General features: G+C 39.8%; 1 protein-coding gene across 3 annotated transcripts in view; it reads right to left on the reverse strand.

The window, feature by feature from the left end:
- Gigyf2 (GRB10 interacting GYF protein 2) overlaps positions 1 to 5,863 on the reverse strand; it is a 140,087-nt gene that overhangs the window by 129,542 nt on the left and 4,682 nt on the right. For all 3 annotated transcript variants that reach the window (XR_003378171.1, XM_026786097.1, XM_005361740.2), the window contains exon 2: positions 3,043 to 3,106. The gene's annotated coding sequence lies outside the window, so the exon portion shown is untranslated. The remainder of the gene's footprint in view (positions 1 to 3,042; positions 3,107 to 5,863) is intronic.

Below are 5,863 nucleotides of genomic sequence, written 5' to 3' on the forward strand. Positions count from 1 at the left end.
AAAAAAAAAAAGAACATGCTAGCCATTAAAGATGACTCTAATAAAAAAGCATTATTGTTACCAACATTTCCCTACTGCTTTAATAATATGCAAATTTTTTATCCTCCTTTTGATGAAAGGTTAAAAATTTAGCATTCTAGAGCTAGTTGTGGGGCGTACACCTTTAAGACCAGCCGAGGGAGGCAGAAGAGGGCAGATCATTCTGGTCTACACAGCTAATTCTAGCCAAAGGTACACAGTCAGACCTTATCTCAAAAACAAAACAATCATCCCAAGAAAAACTAGGATGCCATTAACGAGGTCATGTCATCTTAATCTTACCTTGAGCCCAGGTCTTCCAAAAAGAGATACCCAGGGACTACCAAAGGTTTTACAAGAACATGTGGGAATCTTTGTAAAACTCACAAAACTCGGGGCTGGAGGTTAAGAACACTGACTACTCTTCCAGAGGTCCAGAGTTCAATTCCCAGTAACCACATGGTGGCTCACATGGTGCCCTCTTCTGGCATGCAAGCATACATAGAAGGAATGTTGTATACATAATAAATAAATAAATCTTAAAAAAAAAAAAAACTCACAAAACTCTGAGTATGTCGTAACTCAATGTCCAGAGTAAAGAAAACAGATCATTTGAGACAACTCTTCTACCTTAAGAATAAATTCAGCTATAATTTGATAACTAAAAAAAGACTTTGGCCTGAAGAGATGGCAATGTCAGTAAAGCTCCTGCTATGCAAGCACAAGGACCTGACTGAATCTTCAGCACCCACAGAAAAAGTGAGCTAGTAGATGTACCTGTAATATGCCAGTCTAACCAAAATGGTGAGCTCCAGGTTTAGTGAGATCCTATCTCAAAAAATAACAGTAGAAAACAATTGAGGAAGCTACCCAATGTCAACCTCTGGCTTCCACATGCACATAAACACAAGTAAACATGTATCCATACACATGTACGCACATACACATTCCCTTCCTTCCTTCCTCCCTCCCTCTTTCTCCCTCCAAAACATCTTCAGATGAGGAAAAGAGTACAGCGAGAAGTCAGATCTGTTGACTATTATTACATAAAAGTATTATTACTTTTATTAGTAATCCCTAGGCTTTACATGAAAAAAATCTAGATATATCGACTGGAGAGATGACTCAGCAGGTAAAAGTATCTGCTACCACACTTAAAATCTTGAGTTCAAACCCTAGGATCGACATGATGGAAAAAAAAGAACCAACTGCCAAAAGTTGTCCTCTCCTCTGACCTACATGTACACACTGTGATACACACACATGTACACAAACTAAATGTAAAAAGGGTTTTAATCTATTTGTGTGGGTGATCGTTCATGTGTGTGTGTGTGTGTGTAATACTTTTTTTTTTTCGAGACAGGGTCTCACTATGTAGCTCTAGCTATCCTGGAACTCACTATATAGACCAGGCTAGCCTCAAACTCAAGAGATTAAATTGCCTCTGCCTCCCGAGTGCTGGGATTAAAAGTATACACCACCAAGTCCAGCAATAAAAAAAAATTTTTTTTATTGAAAATTAGAAGTCAGAGGCTGGAGAGACAGCTCAACAGTTAAAAGCACTGCCTGCTTTTCCAGAGGACCCAGGTTCAATTCCCAGCACCTGCATGACCAGTTCCAGGCGGCCTGACATCCATGGCAAAACACCAATGTACACAGAATTAAAAATATATATATTAGAAGTCAAAAAATATGTAAGTTACAACAACAAACAAAGACTTCAAAATGTTCTACTGAAAAAAATTGCTATTAACTGGGCATGGTGGCACATGCCTGCCTGCTAATTCCAACATTTGTGAGGAATGGCAAGATCATGAGCCCCAGGCCAGTCTGCAATTCTATATAGTGAGCTTAAGGCCAGCAGGGTTACAGCATTAGATTCTTTCTTAAAAAAAAAAAAAAAAGGATCAAGCAATGAAGGGATTCAAAGAAATAAAGTTTCTAATTCCAATGTCACACATCTGTAACCACAGCACTTGGGAGGTAGAGTCAGGAAACTGGGAGTTCAAAGCCAGTTTCAGCTACAAAGTAAATTTGAGGCCAGTCTTGGTTACATGACACCCTATCCCCAAATAAAGTTTAAAATCAAGTGTGTTAGTGCATGCCTATAATTCCAACATTTAGGAGACAGAGGAAGGGGGACTATAAATTCAAAACTAGCCTGGGTTATACAGTGAGACCCTGTCTCACACATAAACATATATAGACACATACAGAATTTACTTAAGAAGCAAAGGATTTAGCTTAGTAATAAAGCATGTGCTTAGGCATACCCAATGCCCCGGGCTAGACCCCTAACAACATACCAGAAACAAATTGACTTCTGAATTTCCTAATAATTCTAGAGTACAGAAATACACGATTTCCAAGGTTTATACTATGTCACTCATATTCCCCAAAAGCTAAATCTCTATTACTACTCTCTATTCTTGTTTCTTTTCTTTGTTTTTGGTAGATGGTAGTCCTGGTTGGTCTAGTACCATTCTAGTACTACTAACCTTTGTTAATAAGATGAAGATCATGTATAAATTCTGAACTCTCAAAATATACATCTTCATGAGTTGCTTAATACTATAAAAAGTATTAACAATTAAAATTCATAAAAATCAGTAACAAATTTTTCCACAAAACAGAGCCACCTGTTTAAACCTTTTTTCCTGAGCTTTCCCACCCCCAAATCTAGAACTTTATTAAAAGTTCTAAATAATATAGCTTTATTAAAAGACTTAATTGGGGCTAGGAAGATAGCTCAGTCAGAAAAGGTGCCTGTTGCCAAGCCTGATGACCTAAGTTCAATGATCCCCAGGCACAGTATGGTCAAAAGAGAGAACCAATCCCCAAAAGTTTTCCTCTGATTTTCACTCCATATAAGTGTCATGGCATAAAAGTCAACTCCATTTGAAGCTATGGGTAAAGGTCAGTGGTAAACACTTACCTAGCATACACAAGGCCCTAGCTTGAATCCTTAGGGGTTAGGGAACTACTGGCAAAAACCCAGAACTTAGTGCTTCTCTTCAAACTTACCCCTTCAAAAGTTCTGCTATCTCGCTGCAGGAGGTTTCAGAAAGTTTTCAGGTTTTTTTTAACACTGCAAATAATAAAAAGTATTCGTGTAAATCATCTAGCAATCTCATTAAGCTTTAAAAAGCAAGTTTTTCTCATGAATATATTTTACAGACTGATTAAAAATACTAAGAACATCTGATATGTTTGTAAATCAGACCCCTTGCCCAGCACAGTGGCATGTGCCTGGAGTACTAAGGAGGCTGAGAGAAAGAGGATTACTTGAGCACAGGGATTCAAGACTTAAGACAGTATAGCAAGACTGTCTCAGAAAACAAAAACAAAAAGTAAACCACAAACTAGATTCCATCTAGAGATTCTCACAAGTTCTACAGAGCAATGAAAACTACAAATCTTAAAAAAAAAAAAAAAAAAAGTTCTAAGTAGTTTTATGACAACGACGACCACTTGGGGACTCAAGGGAAGTGACTAACTTGGGGTTTCCACTCAGAACCGCTTTACAGTCAGTAGTAGTGACCTGTACAGCACATCTGATGGAAGGAAAGAAAAACATCAGCAGCTGCACAACAATGTGAATCCTGTGCAAAGAATCCGAGCCCCCAAGATCTGCCTGTCACCATAAAGTCCAAGAAGTAAAGCCTTCAATGTGTCTTCAGCTGCTAAACCACAACCTGCTGGTTTTTGAAACAGGGTCTCAACTACGTAGTCCTAGCAAATTCATAGATATCCACCTACCTCTCTCTGCCTCCCAAGTGCTGGTATTAAAGGCATCTATCACTATGGCCTGGCCTATGGCCTAATTTTAATGCTATGCTGATACAGAACCTTAAAATCCACAAGTGGCTTTGTAGTTATAAAAAGTGCTCTGGAGCACAACAACCTCAAGCAGTTTCTTAGCTAAGGTCACAAGACGAGAATACTGTCAAAAGATCAGGTATGAGCCGGGCGGTGGTGGCGCACGCCTGTAATCCCAGCACTCAGGAGGCAGAGGCAGGCGGATCTCTGTGAGTTCGAGGCCAGCCTGGTCTACCAAGGGAGTTCCAGGACAGGCTCCAAAGCTACAGAGAAACCCTGTCTCAAAAAACCAAAAAAAAAAGATCAGGTATGGTGGCACATACCTGTACTCCCAACACTGAGAAGGCAGAGAAGCAAGAGGATCATGGCACTGAGGCTTGCCTGGACTACACAGGAAGAGCTTGTCTCAAAGGGTTGGAGAGATGGCTCAGTGGTTAAGAGCACTGGCTGCTTTTCTAGAGGACCCAGGTTCCATTCCCTGCATCCACATGGCAGCTCACAACCATCTCCAAAATCCTCTTCTGGCCTCTGCAAGCACCAAGCATGCACATGGTATACAGAAATACATTAAAGTCAAACACCTTACACATAAAATTAAAGAAAAAAGTCATTTTTTAATTAAGACAAGTTGACAATTTTAATAGCTATAAGAAAACAACTTGAGAAAACCCACTCCACTTTTAATTCTGCAAAAGTAGACATGTTACAATGTCCTCAAGTTCACCCAACAAGTCTTAGATTTCTACATTTAAGATTCATTATTTACTCTATTTATTTATCTATTTATTATTTATAACGTGGGGGGGGGGTGCTGATGAGGCCAGAAGAAGAATGCCTATCCTCACTGGGGCTGGCAGTTGTGAGCTTCTAGATTTGAGTACTGACTGACTCCCCCCCAGGTCCTCCTGAAGAACAGCAAGTGCTCTTAGCTGCTGAGCCATTACTTCAGCACCATAAACTGTATTTTTTAAAGAGGGAGGAATAGGGGGTAGAGCTAGATTATACAACAAACTCTCCTACAGACTTAACTCAAGATCCAAGGTATCTCCTTAACTCAAATTAATAAAATACTTTAGTTAACAACAACAAAAATAGGGGCTGGAGAGATGGCTCATTGGTTAAGAGCATTGCCTGCTCTTCCAAAGGTCATGAGTTCAATTTCCGGCAACCACAAGGTAGCTCACAACCATCTGTAATGGGGTCTGCTGCCAACTCTTCTGGTCTGCAAACACACACAGACAGAATATTGTATACATAATAAATAAATAAATATGTTTTTAAAAAAAACAAAAATAATAATATTGTGCTCCTTAGTATAGAGAGGTAACTTTAAAAGCAGTTTCGTTTTCTTGTTTTTTCAGATAATCTTTCACATAGCCCAGGATGGCATCCAACTCACCCTGGTAGAGGATGACCTTGAACTCCTTGATCCTCTAGCTTCTTCCTCCCAAGTGCTAGGATTACTGGACTGTACCACCCAAGTTTGGTGACAAACTTGATTTTGTCCCTTTTCTCATGACCTCACACAAAATTAAAGGCAAATCAACAATGGCATCATTTTATATTCCTATGAAATTAATGTATTTCTCATTTATATGAGAAGATGACAAAATTAATAAATAATCTAGTCAATAATATTAAGTTCTGGGGCTGAAGATATATATAACTCAATGAAGAGTACTTGCTTGGCATGCATGTGCTCTGGGTCTGATTTCCAGCAATCCATGCGGGGAGGAAGAGTGAGAGCACAGGCTAGTATCACTCTGGTGGAGGCAAGAGGATCAAGAGATACAAGGTAAGCGGGTGGTGGTGGCGCACACCTTTAATCCCAGCACTCAGAAGGCAGAGGCAGGCCTCTGTGAGTTCGAGGCCAACCTGGTCTACAAAGCGAGTTCTGAGTTCCAGAACAGACTCCACAGCTACAAAGAAACCCTGTCTTGAAATCTACACACACACACACACACACACACACACACACACACGAGAGAGAGAGAGAGAGAGAGAGAGAGAGAGAGAGAGAGAGAGA

This window comes from Microtus ochrogaster, linkage group LG4 (assembly GCF_000317375.1).
Source record: "Microtus ochrogaster isolate Prairie Vole_2 linkage group LG4, MicOch1.0, whole genome shotgun sequence".
In the NCBI taxonomy this organism is placed as follows: Eukaryota; Metazoa; Chordata; class Mammalia; order Rodentia; family Cricetidae; genus Microtus; species Microtus ochrogaster.